The sequence below is a fragment of the Symphalangus syndactylus genome, chromosome 17, assembly GCF_028878055.3.
Source record: "Symphalangus syndactylus isolate Jambi chromosome 17, NHGRI_mSymSyn1-v2.1_pri, whole genome shotgun sequence".
Taxonomy (NCBI): Eukaryota; Metazoa; Chordata; class Mammalia; order Primates; family Hylobatidae; genus Symphalangus; species Symphalangus syndactylus.
Window position 1 is genome coordinate 21,874,149 of NC_072439.2, and position 16,451 is coordinate 21,890,599.

At 52.9% G+C, this 16,451-nt stretch overlaps 1 protein-coding gene and 1 long non-coding RNA gene across 9 annotated transcripts in view; one reads left to right on the forward strand and one right to left on the reverse strand.

Moving 5' to 3' along the window:
* LOC134733022 (uncharacterized) overlaps positions 1-9,571 on the reverse strand; it is a 28,894-nt gene extending 19,323 nt beyond the window's left edge. Inside the window, exons 1-2 of the long non-coding RNA XR_010116583.1 lie at positions 9,206-9,571; positions 3-159 (exon numbers count right to left, since the gene is read on the reverse strand). This is a non-coding gene — a long non-coding RNA (uncharacterized lncRNA). The remainder of the gene's footprint in view (positions 1-2; positions 160-9,205) is intronic.
* Positions 8,636-16,451, forward strand: part of AKT2 (AKT serine/threonine kinase 2) — a 53,500-nt gene continuing 45,684 nt past the window's right edge. For 4 of the 8 annotated variants that reach the window (XM_063620997.1, XM_063621007.1, XM_055250039.2 and 1 more), the window contains exon 1: positions 8,648-8,832. The gene's annotated coding sequence lies outside the window, so the exon portion shown is untranslated. Of the gene's footprint in view, positions 8,833-16,451 lie in introns of all 8 variants that reach the window. The other 4 variants (XM_063621006.1, XM_063621002.1, XM_055250034.2 and 1 more) reach the window with 3 other exon arrangements.

Below are 16,451 nucleotides of genomic sequence, written 5' to 3' on the forward strand. Positions count from 1 at the left end.
ACTGTTCCCCTGAATTCCCTCCATTTGAAGTAATCAGCATATCAAATGGGCATATATTGGGGTGGTGTGTCCTGAACTCTTTCACAGGCATTCTTCCATGGGCTGGGAATACAGTGGTACCCAATAGTCCTTGTCCTCATGAGCAAATATATATTCTGGCTTGGGGGAGGACACAAAATAAACAACAAAAATATTTTAGTGTTAAGTCCTAGGTAGAGGATTCAAATATGCTTACAAAGATAGTGACAGCATGGCCCTTTTAGACTCGGAGTGGCCAAGGAAAGCACTAAGGAGGTGAGATTTGGGTTTTTTGTTTGTTTCTTTCTTTTTTCAGACGGAGTCTTGCTCAGTTGCCCAGGCTGGAATGCAGTGGCACCATTTCAGCTCAGTGCAACCTCTGCCTCCCGGGTTGAAGCGATTCTCCCACTTCAGCCTCCCAAGTAGCTGGTATTACAGGCACCCACCATTATGCCTAGCTAATTTTTGTATTTTTTTGTAGAGACAGCTACAAAAAATTTTTGTATTTTTTTGTTTCACCATGTTGGCCGGGCTGGTCTGGAACTCCTGACCTCAGGTGACCCGCCCACCTCGGCCTCCCAAAGTGCTGGGATTATGGGCATGAGCCACTACACCCGGAGGTGAGATTTGAACAGAGTTGTGAAAGAGAAGAAAGAGGCCGGGCGCGGTGGCTCACGCTTGTAATCCTAGCACTTTGGGAGGCCGAGGCGGGCGGATCACCAGGTCAGGAGATCGAGACCACGGTGAAACCCCGTCTCTACTAAAAATATAAAAAATTAGCCGGGCGTGGTGGCGGGCGCCTGTAGTCCCAGCTACTTGGAGAGGCTGAGGCAGGAGAATGGCGTGAACCCGGGAGGCGGAGCTTGCAGTGAGCCGAGATTGCGCCACTGCACTCCAGCCTGGGCGACAGAGCAAGACTCCGTCTCAAAAAAAAAAAAAAAAAAAAAGAAGAAAGAAGGAGCCAGTCATGCCAAGATCAGGATCAGGGACATGAAGAGTCCAGCCAGAGGAGACAGCAAGTTCCCAAATGCCCTGAGGCTTGTCTTTTTGGAGGGGCAGAGAGGAGGTATGTGTGTCTGGAACATGGGCCAGGGACAAGAGTAGTTTGTGATGAAGTTAGAGAAACAGGCAGGGACAGATCATATACAGCCATGAAGACCATGGTGAGGCCTTTGGCTTATATTCCACATGGGATTGGAAGCCCACTATGTGTTGGAAGCAGATTGATAAAGGTGTTCGATCTTATTGAGAGGAGAAAAGGCTGGGTGTGGTGGCTCATGCCTGTAATACCAGCACTTTGGGAGGCTGAGGCAGGAGGACTGCTTGAGGCCAGGAGTTCGGGACCAGCCTGGGCAACATGGTGAGACGCCCCCCCCACCCAACCGCCATCTCTAAAAAATTTAAAAATTAGCCGGGCGCGGTGGCTCACGCCTGTAATCCCAGCACTTTGGGAGGCCGAGGCGGGCGGATCACGAGGTCAGGAGATCGAGACCATCCTGGCTAACAGGTGAAACCCCGTCTCTACTAAAAATACAGAAAAATTAGCCGGGCGTAGTGGCGGGCGCCTGTAGTCCCAGCTACTTGGGAGGCTGAGGCAGGAGAATGGCGTGAACCTGGGAGGCGGAGCTTGCAGTGAGCCGAGATTGCGCCACTGCACTCCAGCCTGGGCGACAGAGCGAGACTTCGTCTCAAAAAAAAAAAAAAAAAAAAAAAAAAAAAAAAAAAAAAAAATTTAAAAATTAGCTGGGCAGGCCGGGTGCAGTGGCTCACACCTGTAATCCCAGGACTTTGGGAGGCCGAGGCGGGTGGATCACCTGAGTTTGGGAGTTCGAGACGAGCCTGACCAACATGGAGAAACCCCGTCTCCACTAAAAATACAAAATTAATCGGGCATGGTGGCACATGACTGTAATCCCAGCTACTCTGGAGGCTGAGGCAAGAGAATGGCTTGAACCCAGGAGGTGGAGGTGGAGGATGCAGTGAGCCGAGATCACACCACTGCACTCCAGCCTGGGCAACAAGAGCGAAACTCCTAGCCGGGCGCGGTGGCTCACGCTTGTAATCCCAGCACTTTGGGAGGCCGAGGCGGGCGGATCACGAGGTCAGGAGATCGAGACCACGGTGAAACCCCGTCTCTACTGAAAATACAAAAAAAATTAGCCGGGCGTGGTGGCGGGCGCCTGTAGTCCCAGCTACTCGGAGAGGCTGAGGCAGGAGAATGGCGTGAACCCGGGAGGCGGAGCTTGCAGTGAGCCGAGATCGCGCCACTGCACTTCAGCCTGGGCGACAGAGCGAGACTCCGTCTCAAAAAAAAAAAAAAACAAGAGCGAAACTCCATCTCAAAAAAAAAAAAAAAAAATTAGCTGGGCGTAGTGGTGTGAGCTTGTGGTCCAAACTACTCTGGAGTCTGAGGTGGGAGGATTGCTTGAGCCCAGGAGGTCAAGGCTGCAGTGAGGTGTGTTCACACTACTGCATTCCAGCCTGGGAGACAGAGTGAGACTCTGTCTCAAAATAATAATAAAATAATAAAGAAAAAAGAGGCTGGGCTTGGTGGCTCATGCCTGTAATCCTAGCACTTTGGGAGGCCAAAGTGGGTGGATTACCTGAGACCAGGAGTTCAAAACTAGCCTGGACAACATGGCGAAACCCCATCTCTACTAAAAATAAAAAAATTAGCCAAGGGTGGTGGCGGGCGCCTGTAATCCCAGCCACTTGGGAGGCTGAGGAAGGAGAATCGCTTGAACCTTGGAGGTGGAGGTTGCAGTGAGCCGAGATCACACCACTGCAGTCCAGCCTGTGCGACGGGAGTGAGACTCCATCTCAAAAAAAAAAAAAAAAAAAAGAAAAGAAAGAAAAAAGGAAAAAGAGAGAGCAGAGAAAGCTTCATCCCAAGGTCTACACAAAGTATACTAGCCTAGCATGACCACTTAAATATTTGTTGTTTTGTTTGAGTAGTTGGGACCATGGGTGTGTGCGACTGCATCCGACTAATTTTTTTTATTTTTTTATTTTTTGGTAGAGAAGGGGTTTTGCCATGTTATCCAGGCTGGTCTTAAAGTTTTAAGTTCGAGCGATCCCCTTGTCTCGGCCTCCCAAAGTGCTGGGATTACAGGCTTGAGACACTGCACCTGGCCTTAAACGTTTCGAGAATCTCCGATATATTAGAAAATTGAATGTGCACTGTGTCTTCCATTACAATTTTTGAAAAAGAAACAAATTTTAAAAAAGGAAATTGGAACCAACATTTGCGGAATCCCTGATGCTTATAGGTACTTCTGCCAAATATATTAATAACATTACTCTGAAAGGATCTTCCCAACACAGTAGTATCTGGGGGAGGCACTGGGGAGTGGGCTTTGTAGATTCTGGCTCGGGAATCAGATATATGATTTTGACATTTCTTTATAATGTGGGAAACTTTTAAATATTTTATTTATTTATTTATTGAGCTAGAGTCTCGCTTTGTCACCCAGGCTGGAGTGCAGTGGCACAGTCTCGGCTCACTGCAACCTCTGCCTCCTGGGTTCAAGTGATTCTCATGCCTTAGCCTCCCAGTAGCTGGGATTACAGGTGCCTGCCACCTCCCAGGCTAATTTTTGTATTTTTAGTAGAGATAGGGTTTTGCCATGTTGGCCAGGCTGGTCTCTAACTCCTGGCCTCAAGTGATCCTCCTGCCTCGGCCTCCCAAAGTGCTGGGATTACAGGTGTGAGCCACTGTGTCCACCTTAATATTTTAAATAATAAAAATGGGGCCGAGTACTGTGGCTCACGCCTGCAATCTCAGCACTTTGGGAGGCTGAAGCGGGCGGATCACGAGGTCAGGAGATCGAGACCATCCTGGCTAACATGGTGAAACCCTGTCTCTACTAAAAATACAAAAATCAGCCGGGCATGGTTGTGGGTGCCTGTAATCCCAGCTACTTGGGAGGCTGAGGCAGAAGAATCGCTTGAACCCCGGAGATGGAGGTTGCAGTGAGCCAAGATCGCACCACTGCACTCCAGCCTGGTGACAGAGTGAGACTCCATTTCAAAAAAAAAAAAAAAAAATTATTTTGTGACTAGTTCCCACAGCTTGTCCAGTTGCCATCGATAAGGAGACCCCTCTGTGAGAAGCCTTGGAATGGACTCCTGGGCCTGATTTCTACTCCCTGGGCACAGAAGGGGGCTTTGAGGAGATGTCCTCTCCAACCCTTCGGGCAAGATCCCTCATCGTTTTCTTTTTTCTGAATCAAGAGACCTTTGAATAGCTTTTAATAAGTTACCGGCACTCTCTACCCAGCAAAGTGCATGTGCAGTCCATATTTATAGTTATGGGGAGAGAGTTTATAGACTAGATTAAGATGGAAGAAAATGGGGTGAGGTTGTAGGGAATTTTCTTCTGGTTCACTTTTTTTCTTTTCTTTTTTTTTTTTTTTTTTGAGATAGAGTTTTGCTCTTGTTGCCAAGGCTGGAGCACAATGGTGCCATCTCGGCTCACTGCAACCTCCACCTCCCAGGTTCAAGGAATTCTCCTGCCTCAGTCTCCTAAGTGGCTGGGATTACAGGCGCCTGCCACCACGCCCGGCTAAATTTTTGTATTCTTAGTAGAGATGGGGTTTCACCATTGTTGGCCAGGCTGGTCTCGAACTCCTGACCTCAGGTGATCCACCTGCCTCTGCCTCCCAAAGTGCTGGGATTACAGGTGTAAGCCATCATGCCCAGTCGCCTCGATCGATCACCCTTGATGCTGAAATGGAAAGGGTCTCGCTGTGTTGCCCTGCCACAAGATTCAAAGTGGCCCTCAAGTTTCACCCTTGATGCTGAAAATAGAGAAGGAGTCTCGCTATGTTGCCCAGGATGGCCTTTGAGGCCCCCCAAAGATAACTAAGCCATTTGCAGAAGTAACATAGGGCACAGAAGTAGGGCCAATACTTTTCCATTTTCCAGCATAAGATGAGTTAAGAGCACAGGCTCTGGTATCAAACTGTCTGGGTTCAAATACTGTCTTTGTCCTTAACTTGCCCTGGGAACTCAAGCAAGGCCCTTAATGTGCTGTTACATTTAACTTCCAGGGTTACTGTGTAGATAGTAACAGGATAGCATCAGTGGGAGTGTGTTTACACAGAACTTGGCCTGTAACAATTGCTAAATAAATTATATTATTACTGTCTTAATAAAGAAAGGCAAGCTCAGAGAAGTGAAGTGACTTTGACAAGGACACAGAAAAGATACGATTAGAACCTGGGCCTACTCATCTCCAGTGCTAAAAAGCGTTGTTTACCTGCGAATGTTTTACAAACTACAAGGCACAACCAGAAAATCAGTTCAGCTGGGTTGCAGAATTGAAATAAATAGAATATTAAGGGCTGGGTGTGGTGGCTCATGTCTGTAATCCCAGCACTTTGAGAGGCCAAGGTGGGCAGATCACCTGAGGTCAGGAGTTCGAGACCAGCCTGACCAACATGGAGAAACTCCATCTCTACTAAAAATAGAAAATTAGCCAGGCATGGTGGAGCATGCCTGTAATCCCAGCTACTTGGGAGGCTGAGGCAGGAGAATCACTTGAACCTGGGAGGCGGAGGTTGTGGTGAGCCGAGATCGTGCTATTGCACTCCAGCCTGGGCAACAAGAATGAAACTCAGTCTCAAAAATAAATAAATAAATAAATAAAAATAAGCCGGGTTTGGTGGTGCACGCCTGTAATCCCTCTACTCAGGAGGCCGAGGCAGGAGAATCACTTGAACCTAGGAGGCGGAGGTTTCAGTGAGCCGAGATGGCGGATGGCACCACTGCACTCCAGCCTGGGCTACAGAGTGAGACTGTGTCAAAAAAAAAAAAAAAAAAAAAAAAAGAAAAATATTAGGCCAAGCGCGGTGGCTCACATCTCTAATCCCAGCTCTTTGGGAGGCTGAGGTGGGTGGATCGCCTCAGCTCAGGAGTCTGAGACCAGTCTGGGCAACTTGGCGAAACTCCGTCTCTACCAAAAATACAAAAAAATTAGCTGGCTATAGTGGCGCACATCTGTGGTCCCAGTACTTGGGAGGCCGGAGTGGGAGGATTGCTTGAACATGGGAGGTGTCGGTTGCAGTGAACTGAGATCGTGCCACTGCATTTCAACCTCGGTGACAGAGGGAGTGAAACCCTGTCTCAAAAAAACAACAAAAAACCTTGGCCGGGTGCGGTGGCTCACGCCTGTAATCCCAGCACTTTGGGAGGCTGAGGCGGGCGGATCACGAGGTCAGGAGATCGAGACCATCCTGGCTAACACGGTGAAACCCCGTCTCTACTAAAAATACAGAAAATTAGCCAGGCGAGATGGCGGGCGCCTGTAGTCCCAGCTACTCGGGAGGCTGAGGCAGGAGAATGGCCTGAACTCCAGGGGGCAGAGCCTGCAGTGAGCCGAGATCGCCCCGCTGCACTACAGTCTGGGCGACAGAGCCAGACTCCATCTCAAAAAAAAAAACAAAAAACAAACAAACCCAAAAACAGAGCCGGGCGCAGTGGCTCACACCTGTAATCCCAGCACTTTGGGAGGCCAAGGCAGGTGGATCACGAGGTCAAGAGATGGAGACTATCCTGGCCAACACGGTGAAACCCCGTCTCTACTAAAAATACCAAAAAATTAGCTGGGCGTTTTGGCGCGTGCCTGTAATCCCAGCTACTCAGGAGGCCGAGGCAGGAGAATCGCTTGAACCTGGGAGGCGGAGGGCGGAGGTTGTAACGAGCCAAGATCTCGCCACTGCACTCCAGCCTGGCGACAGAGCGAGACTCCGTCTCAAAAAAAAAAAAAAAAGAGAGAGAGAAAGCCACTGCCCTTGACTACCAGTGCTGCAAGGAGTTTATACACAAGCACATGGGTGGTTTCACTGAGATCTCAGTGTGTCATAATTAAGTGCCCTAGGAGGGGCTAGGATTCAAGTTGGCCCAGGGGAGACTTAGACGTAGGGGAATGGCCTGTGAGCTGTTCAGTGTGGACAGGGGTGAAAAGGGTTGGTCACAGTAACCTTGAGTCTAGATTAGGGCAGAAGGGCTAATTCTTGGAACAAACATTCTGCAAGAGCCCACTCTGGGCAATGTTGGATACACACTGATCTCTAAGACAGTCTTGGTCTCTTCCTTTACTGGGTTTCCTGTGCAGTGGGGGAAACAGACCTGTCACCAGACAGTAATAGATGAAAATGGTTAGGGCTGTGAAGGGGGAGGCATTGGTCAGAGTTATTAACACCGACTGATGGGGAAGACTGTGAATTAGGAATACCGAGCAGCAAGTTCCAAGCTAGAAACCAATTAAGAAAGGGCTAGTTCCAGCATTAGGTTTACCTCTCGGAAAACGAAAGCCGAACCGTCAGCAGGATTTGCCTGCAACACTCTCACAGACTGAGGTGGACCCAGGATTCAACTCTCAGCCAGGCACTTTTCTCACTTACTAATGCATACAATTGCCAAGCTATATGGCATACTGGAACCCAAATTCAGGGGGCAGCACAATCCCCTATGAGAGAGGAGGGGCTGGGAGCCAGATGTCTCACAGCTGTCCAGTACACTCGCTAATATACGGATTAGGATCTGTGCAAAGCTCTTTTCTTGCAGGGTAATTTTTTTCTTTTTTCTTTTTTTTTTGAGACAGAGTCTTGCACTGTCGCCCGGGCTGGAGTGCAATGGCACGATCTCAGCTCACTGAAACCTCTGCCTCCCGGGTTCATGCGATTCTCCTGCCTCAAGCCTCCCAAGTAGCTGGGATTACAGGCACACACCGACATGCCCAGCTTTTTTTTTTTTTTTTTGTAGTTTGAGTAGAGACAGGGTTTCACTATGTTGGCCAGGCTGGTCTCGAACTCCTGACCTCATGATCCGCCCGCCTTGGCCTCCCCAAGTGCTAGGATTACAGGAGTGAGACACCGCGCCCGGCCGCAGGGTGATTTTAAGGCCTTTATGGGCCCAAGTTGCATTATAAAATGTTATATCCCAGATTCACTGGAATATGTACGATGAGAGCGGGTGGCATTAATATTTTGCAGTAATGAACTGTCTAATTGGTAAAAACCGTTTTGTTTATATTAAAATAATTCAAAAGCCAGCGACACATTGATGATTGTTTCCATTTAGCAGATGTGGACACTGAGGCACAGAAAACGGTCAAGCCTTCTGCCCACAGTCACCAGAAAGGAGGAAATTCAAATCTGGGGTTGTGTGGCTTCAGAGCCTGAGCTCAACCATGACGAGCACACTGAAAAGGAAACCCCTCCTAACTAACTCCTGCTCCGGGGTCCTTTAAGAGCCTCGGAACCCAGAACGGAGTAAAACAAGATCAAAGCGTATGTAAATACCGACTAGGGGCTGCCGGGAAATAATCGCTGCGGCTAGGCCCTAGGGAAAGCAGGCGTCGGAGTCCTAGTGCGCCTGCGTAGCCCCATCTCGCCTTTCCACCCCACGCCCTAACGAGGCCCATCTCTAACCCACACATGCCCAAAGTTGTCTAATGTGCGCAGGCGCCCTGCTGTGAGCCCGCCTCCTTCTCTGCCCTGCTCTTACGCTCTCGCTCGCTCAGAGTTCGTCTCTGGCTCTTTGTACGTCACTTCCTGTTTGTGGCGCGAGAGGGCGGTATTTCCGTCCGGAGGGTGGGAGGGGGCGGTAAGCGGGGGCTGGGGGGAGGGGGCGGGGGGCCGCGCCGCGCGAGCCGTTGGGCCTGGCTCGGAGGAGGCGTCGCCGCCGCCGCCGCCGCCACTGCCGGCGCCGTAGCCGCTGCCGGGAAACACAAGGAACGGCAATCAGCGCAGCGTGGCGATGGGCGGGGGTAGAGCCCCGCCGGAGAGGCTGGGCGGCTGCTGGTGACAGGTGAGTGCGCCAGCGCGTGTCCCCGAACGCCCCCCCCCGCGATGGTCGCGTCCGGGCCCCCCGCGGTGCCGCGATGGGCTGTACCACCCGTGCCCGGCGGGGGGATCGCGGCCTCGAGCCCCCCCTTCAGGAGCTGAGTGGGGGTGGCCGAGCGGGGGCGGTGGGACCAGCCTCGGGGGGCCGGGGGCGGTGGCGGCGGGCCATACCACTGAGGCGGTGGGGGGAGCGCCGCGAGTGTGCGGGACGGGGAGCGCAGGCCCTAGCGTGCGCGGGACGGGGGCTGGACCCTTCGGGCGCGGCGGGCAGATCTAGCCTGGCGTGCGCGAGCTAAACTATCGAGGGGGCGCGCCGCATCAAGTGTAGAGGGCTGTACCTTTTTGGCGCTGTGGAAGCCGTTGCTGTGCTGTATTTACAGGGGTGGGGGCTTGTGGGGAGGATGCTTCCCCAAGTGTGGCTGGGTTATATCACCACGGCGTTGGGGGAGCCCTGCTTAGAACGTAGGGGAGCCCAAATCAGAGAAGGACTGTGATGTTTGTGATCTTTACGGGACTGGGACGGGGCGGGACAGTGGGTTTTAGGGGCGTATTTTGGGAGGACTGTGATGCCGATTGGTGAGGAGGGGTTTCTGTTTCCTGTATTTGACGTGTGTGGCGTTGGGGGTTTACACTGGTCTCAGCCTTTATTGAACTTAACGAATCTGGAGGGAACGTCATGGTTACTGGGGTGCTTTGGACCATGGAGGTGCTGCTCTGGATTCCATTACCCTCTCAGATTATTCACCAGGCAGTAACAGTTCTTTCCTTCCATAGGGGAGGGAGGAAAGCTGTGTTAGAAGTCACTGAAGTTGTCTGAGCCTTAACATTCGGAAGAGGAAGAGGGATTGGGCTTGGATTTGAGGAGCCGTGCCCCTGCACCAGCTTGTTAAAACTTGAGAGGAAGGAGTGTTTGGGGGAACACCTCTTCCCCCCAGGGAGGCTTTCTGGGGGCATCTTGATCTTAGGATTGTGAGGACCTCTTCCACTCATTTGGAGACCTCTTGGGGCTCAGCAAGACGCCTGGGCTGGAGTAACTAGAGCCTCCAATGGGCTGCTTTTCAACCTCATGCACTCCTACCTTCCCAGAGAAGCAGCAGGAGTTCACTCGTGGGCTGAACTTGGTTGGCAGTGGATGTGAAGGGTCCAGGAACCAACGCAGACCACCACATGCCCCTCTGTCGCTGGCCATGAAGCTGTTTGTGTCTCCCGGTTACCAGCTCAGTCACACATCATGTTTACACTCCCCACCAAGGCAGTAACAGTTGGCCTTGCAGTGAGGCCGGGAGCTGTTTTCCCAGCTGTTCCTCTTTGCATAGGCCAAGGGGACTTGCGGGGGGGGGGGGGGGGGGGCGGTGCCCCTGGCCCAGCCTGGCCCAGGGAGGAAGGCTGCTCTGAAGGGCTTGGGACAGTCAGATCCCTTATGGATCTGGTGTCTTATTGTGGTCTGTGGGCTGGTGCTGGGAGCAGCCAGCCCCAGAGGTCTGTGGCCAGTGTCCCTGCTCCCTAGGCCAGATCATGACCTTGGCTTGCCCTGTAGCCTTTGCTCTGGGTCTGGAGTTCCCAGAGGACTGGCTGCAGTCCCTGATTGACCCAGCAGACCTGGGCTGGTGATGTGGTCCGAGGGGGCAGACGGTTGCCCCTAGTCCGCGGCAGTGACTTCCAAGCTGACTGGCTTCCGTTCCTCATGGTTCCTGGAGAGAAAGGTCCCACAGTCTGTGAGGCAGCGGGGGCTCTGTAGAATCTTTCTCCACCAGGGGTTTGTTCCTCTGGTCCTCTCCTTCTGCCAGCTTTTAGAGGGTTTGCCTGATGGGGCTAACAGCGGCAGTGAAAACAGTAATCATGAAATTGATGGCTGACAGTAACTGAGTGCATTCTGTGGACCACACACTGTTTGGAATGCTTCATATAGATAAACTTGCTGAATACTTGAATTCTAGAGCGGTAGGCGCTGTTGTTATGCTCTCCCTTTTAGATGAGAAAACAGCAGCTCAGAGAGGCAAATCATTTCCAGAGCTAGTGGATGCCCAGTGTTTATAGCATTCACCCCATGCCAGGCGTGTGACAGGGCTTTTGCACATGTGATCTCACTTAAGCCTCAAAACATACCTGTGGTTAGGCCTATTTTATGGAGAGCTATGAGCTAGTTAGAAGTGTGATACCATTTTACAGATGAGGAATCATTTCACTCACTGTGAAGTACAAAGATTTCCCTGAGGTCTCATAGCTGAAGTGGTAGAGGTGTGATGTGAGCCCTTGGCCCACCTTGGCCTCAGATCCTCGTGTCAAGGAGAAACCGGAGGAGTGGCTTTTGTCTATGAGCGTGTACTCTGCCCAGCCCTGTGCTTCGGGCTTTGTATGGTATTTGTGTCCTTTTTTGCAGAGTCCGAAATTGAAGTTCAGAGGAAGAATTGCCTTCCCCCAGGTCTTACCAGACCCTATGGGTGCCAGGGTAGGATTGGAACCCAGGTCACTGAGCCCCTAGTGCCATGCATTCCTTGCTCACCAGGTTCCAGGCTGGGTGAAAGGAAGGAAAGACATAGGATAGAGTCACCTCTGTCCTCTGTCCTCCACCTATAGAGGTGACTATCCTATGTCTTTCCTTCCTCTCACCCCTGAGCCTCAGGCTGCCCTGAGCACCTCTGCCTGCAGCCAGTCCAGCATTTCTTGGTCCCTCCTCAGAGTGGAGCCAGGGCATCCTTTAACCCTGGGCAGGTGTATGCTGGGAGAAGAAGACAGCAAGAGAGCCATGCAGGGGGTGACACAGCTACCAGGGACCGGCGTTAGCTAGCAGTAGGATGGTGAAGTCGGTTCTAGCTCTGTGACCTTGGACCACATTGTTCACTCCCATACAGTGGTCTCAGAAGGACGTCCACCTTGGGCTGTTTTCTTTTTTTCTTTTTTTTTTTTTTGAGACGGAGTCTTTCTCTGTCCCCCAGGCTGGAGTGCAGTGGTGCAATCTCGGCTCACTACAAGCTCCGCCTCCCGGGTTCACGCCATTCTCCTGCCTCAGCCTCCCGAGTAGCTGGGACTACAGGCGCCCGCCAACACACTCGGCTAATTTTTTGTATTTTTAGTAGAGACGGGGTTTCACCGTGTTAGCCAGGATGGTCTCGATCTCCTGACCTCGTGATCTGCCCACCTCGGCCTCCCAAAGTGCTGGGATTACAGGCTTGAGCCACCGCGCCCGGCAACCTTGGGCTGTTGTGAGGATTAAGTGAATTAATCCACGAGAAGCTCCTAGAATGGTGCCTGGCACTGTGTAAGTCTTGGTTGGCAGTCATGATTATGTTGTGGAATGGAGGCATCCAGCCTCTCCCACCCGCTACTTTTGGTCCCCTTGAGTGTTCTGGGATCCAGCTCCCCAGCATGGCCCAGCTAGGATCCAGAACTTCGATGTTCTGGTTTCCAGCCTCTGTAAAGAGGTGCATGGAAGCGAGTGAGAGCACGGGGTTCAAATCCAGCCCTGCCACTCCATGGCCGTGTGACCTTGAGCAGGCTCCCCAACCCTTCTGAGCTCATTTCGTCATCGGTGTCATGGGGATGATGATAATTCCCACCTGATAGGATTATTGTGAAGGCTGAGTGGATTAATTTGTGGGAAGCATTCATAACTGTTCTGGCATACAATAAGCCTACCGGAAACGTCTCCTCACTAAGAAGAGTGCCCGACACATGGTGAGCCGTCGGTCTATCTTAGCAATTGTAATTCTTAGTATTTCTGCCAGGACTTTGAAGGCCTTTGCCAGTTCACAGAACCGTGTCAGAGAGCACTAGGAGGAGATCAGAGCTGAAATTAGCATCTCAGTTTTCCAGATGCAGAAACAGAGGTCAGGGGAGACATGCAATCAAGTCAGAACTGACAAGGGCAGCTCCTGGGCCCACTCCTGTTCCACGCAGTGGCTTTGCAGCCCTGAGCCCCTCCAAGGTAGACACATTGGAGTCTTTTCAGAGGTCAGGCTCTGTGCTTGTTTTTTTTTTTCTTTTGAGACAGGGCCTCACTCTGTCACCCAGGCTGGAGTGCAGTGGTGTGATCACAGCTCACTGTAGGCTTGACCTCCTAGGCTTAAGTGATCCTTCCACCTCATCCTCTTGAGTAGCTGGGACTACAGGTGCATGCCACCATGCCTAGTTAATTTTTAAGTTTTTTGTGGAAACGGGGGTCTCGCTATGTTGCTCAGGCTAGTCTTGAACTCCTGGGCTCAAGTGATCCTCCTGCCTCAGTCTCCTGAGTAGCTGGGACTATAGGTGCATGCCACTGCCCCTGGTTCCTAGCCCACCACAGCTCACAGCTCCGGGAGTGGCAGGAAGGCTGGGCCTGGGCAGGGGGAGCAGCAGAAGTGCCTGCAGGGGTTGGCAGGGGCTGTGCTTTACTGGCCTTTGGGCCTGGGTGAGAGGTGAGGATGGATGCTAAGGGTATTGTGGAGCCGAGGAAAAGGTTTCACTCATCTGCCACCATTTACTGAACACCTCCTATGTGCCAGCGTTGCATCAGTACTGGGAATACAGCAGTGTACTTACCAAAGTCCCTATCCTTGTGGGGCTGAGGGAGACCAACCCGAAACAGGTGAATAAGCAAGGAGCCGGTTAGAGGGGGAGGAGCTAGGCAGCGAATTCAAATCAGGTGACAGACTGGGCGCTTCTTTAGATGCCTGCGGCTGCGGGGAGGGCCTCTGAGCTGATCCCAGTTTGGCAAGGTGAGGCAGTCATGTGGGATGGGAGGAGAAGGAACAGCCCTCCAGGTGGAGGGAACCACAGTGCAAAGGTCTGAAGGGAGGACAGAGCTTGGTGAGGTGCAGGGACAAGCCTCACGGAGGCCTCTGGTTTGGCAGAGCGAGGGAGCAGGGAGGAGATGAGTCCAGGGGCTGCAGGGCAGGCAGGGCCCTTTCACTGGGAGCCTTGTGGACTGTCTGTGAAGGAGTTTGGAATTTCAGCAGGAATGGCCTGGTCAGATTTAGGGTGTTAGCAGGTGACACAGGAGAAGGTCACAGGCTCCTGCCTGGGGGCGTGGGTAGATTTGACTGAGCGGAGTAGGGCGTTTCACAGGCCTCCCACTTCCCCTCCAGTAGCATCACTGCCTTACAGCCAGCGAAGGCCTGAGGGTTGCCTCCCTCCTGTGGTTTTCACACTGTGTTCCCCAGAGCCCGTGGCTGTTACTTTTAGGGAAAGAGGAGAGGAGGCTCACTGGGCTGATTTCTCTGCCCATCCCTCCCCAACCCAACCAGCTGGACTAATACTGAATAGCAACGCAGAGCAGCAGTCACACCTGATACAGACAGCATCCACTGACCCTGCGTCCATGCTGCCGTGGGCCTACAGGCCTGCGCCATTCCCGGTGCTCCTCTGGAATTGGAAAGACCAGGGCTTGTGACTGGTGCCCAGCACCCAGGTCTCTGGCGGGCCTCAAGTGTGGTTGATATTACGAAGGCAAAATAAATGAGGGCCAGGTTGAGAGTGTGGGCATGTTTCTCCACTATAGCTGAGTGATCAGGGAGGACCTCCCTGAGGAGGTGACATGTGGGTAGGGACTGGAGTGTCGTGAGGGAGCCATGGGAGGATCTGGGTGAAGACCTGTTAGACCCAGGAGGAATCTTCTCTGATTCCCGCTTTACAGTGGTGAGAACTGAAGCCTGGAGAGCCTGGCTCTCAACCAGGAAGTGTTGGGGACAGGCTATGAATCTGGGCTTCCAGAGATTCCCCCAGCACAGCTCCGTAGCCCCTGCTGAGTGTGACTTCTGATCCCACCCATGGGCTCACCCCTAAGGCTTAGTGCGGGAGCAGGCCCTCTGGCGTTTTTTTTTTTTTTTTTTTTTGAGGTGTGTTCCAGAGTATCTTCCTAGAAGGAGCAGAACCCCTCAGAACAAACCTCTAGGGTCTCCGGAAGGCCCCCCGGATGGGTTGGGATGGAAAGGAGTGTCTTTCAGACTTGAGCTCCAAGCCCCTGGAGGACCCAGGGTCACCCCTCTCCGGGCCTCTCTTCAGCTTCCCAGAGCTCTCAGCGGAAGGCCCTCAACCACAGGCCTCCGGGCCGCACGGTGGGGTGATTCCATGGCAGGATCTTCTGGACAGCCAGCCAAGCAGCGAGAGGCCCAGCTGGGGGAGACAGCCTGGGAGCAGGACCAGGAGGGAGGGAGTGAGCGTGGGAGGGGTGCTGGGTGGGAGCTCAGCCTGGCCCCCTTGGGGCAGGACCCACTGCCAACTCAGCACCCACAGCAGGGCCCGGGTGCTCTGACTGTGCCGAGCAAGGGACAGCAAGCCGGGTCGGCCAAGAGGAGACTGCATGTCAGAGGTCCCCGCAGGAGTTTCTCCAGCCCAGCTGTCCTGCTGGAGAAGCTCGTTCGCAGATGTTGTTTCTAAGGGTGAGGCCAGAAACCCAAGTCCTCCTTGGTTTGCCACTTCGTGGGCCCTTTCCAAACGGGCTGGGGCAGATGCCGCTCCCTGGTTCTCCTCTCCAGCCTGGCTTCAAGTTCTTCATGGTCTGGTGGGTTATTGGTGCACCCTTACTCAGCTGGGGCTGCTGAGTGACCTGGTCCCGGGGGTAGCTGACATGGGTGAGAACCCTGCTCCTGGCACCCCTCTTGGTGGCTGTGGAGTCCTGGGGCCTTATTTCTTCTCCCTAAGGTGCATTTGCTCAGCTGTAAACGGGAACCTTCTTGCTGAGTGGGGCAGTGGGGAGGATGCACGGAGCTGCTGTGTTGGAAAGCACAGGCCTCCTGAGGAGGTGTGGGATGAATTTGGGCTGATGCTGCTCCTGGTGATTGCCAGACAGGACTGAGGGCACCTGAGAGCACAGAAGGGGCTCCGCGGGGCAGTGGGCATGGGCTTGTTGTTGGTCCTGGGGAGAGAGTGGTGGGGCCTGTTAGCTGATGGGAGGGCTCCGGACAGGAATGTGAATCATTCCCACCACTGCACTCCTGCCCAGCCAGACACTGCATATTAGCTCTACGAACCTGCACAGCAGCCTGGGAGGTGGGCAGTGTTAGCACTCCCATCTTGTAGATAGGAAACTGAGGCCCAGGAAGCCACACAGAATGTTGGGGTTATTCTCCTGAGTAGTTTGCCTCTCTGTGCTGGGCACTGCTGCAGAGCTTAAGGTGTCTGCTCTCACTCATCCTCACCACAGCCTGGCAGCTCGCTGTCCCGATCATCGCCGTTTTACAGGGGAGGAAACGGGCATAGAGAGGTGATTGGATTTGCTGGAAGTCAGTAATAGGCATGACGGTTGAACCCTGCTGTCGGCGAAGCTGCCTCTTGAAGACTGCCTCGTCTCTTTGCCCTGCCTGCTATGACTGGAGTTGTCGCTGTTGTCATCATGATTTCTTTTCTGCTTTCTCTTCTCGTAGACAGAGCTGGCACAAAGTAGGCCTCAGTAATCCAGAAATGACTCCATTCCATGCCTGCTTGGGAGGTGGGGTGTGGCTGCTTCTTTCCACCTCCAATACCATGACCTTGGCCCCTCCTTTTCCCAGAGCCCAGCGGGAAGAGATGAGGATGGGAGGCACCCCCTCCCCGCTGCCCTAGGGGTCTGATTGCTGAACAGCCTCAGGAGCCAGCCCTTGGCTGTTCTTGGTCATTTGTGTATTCCAT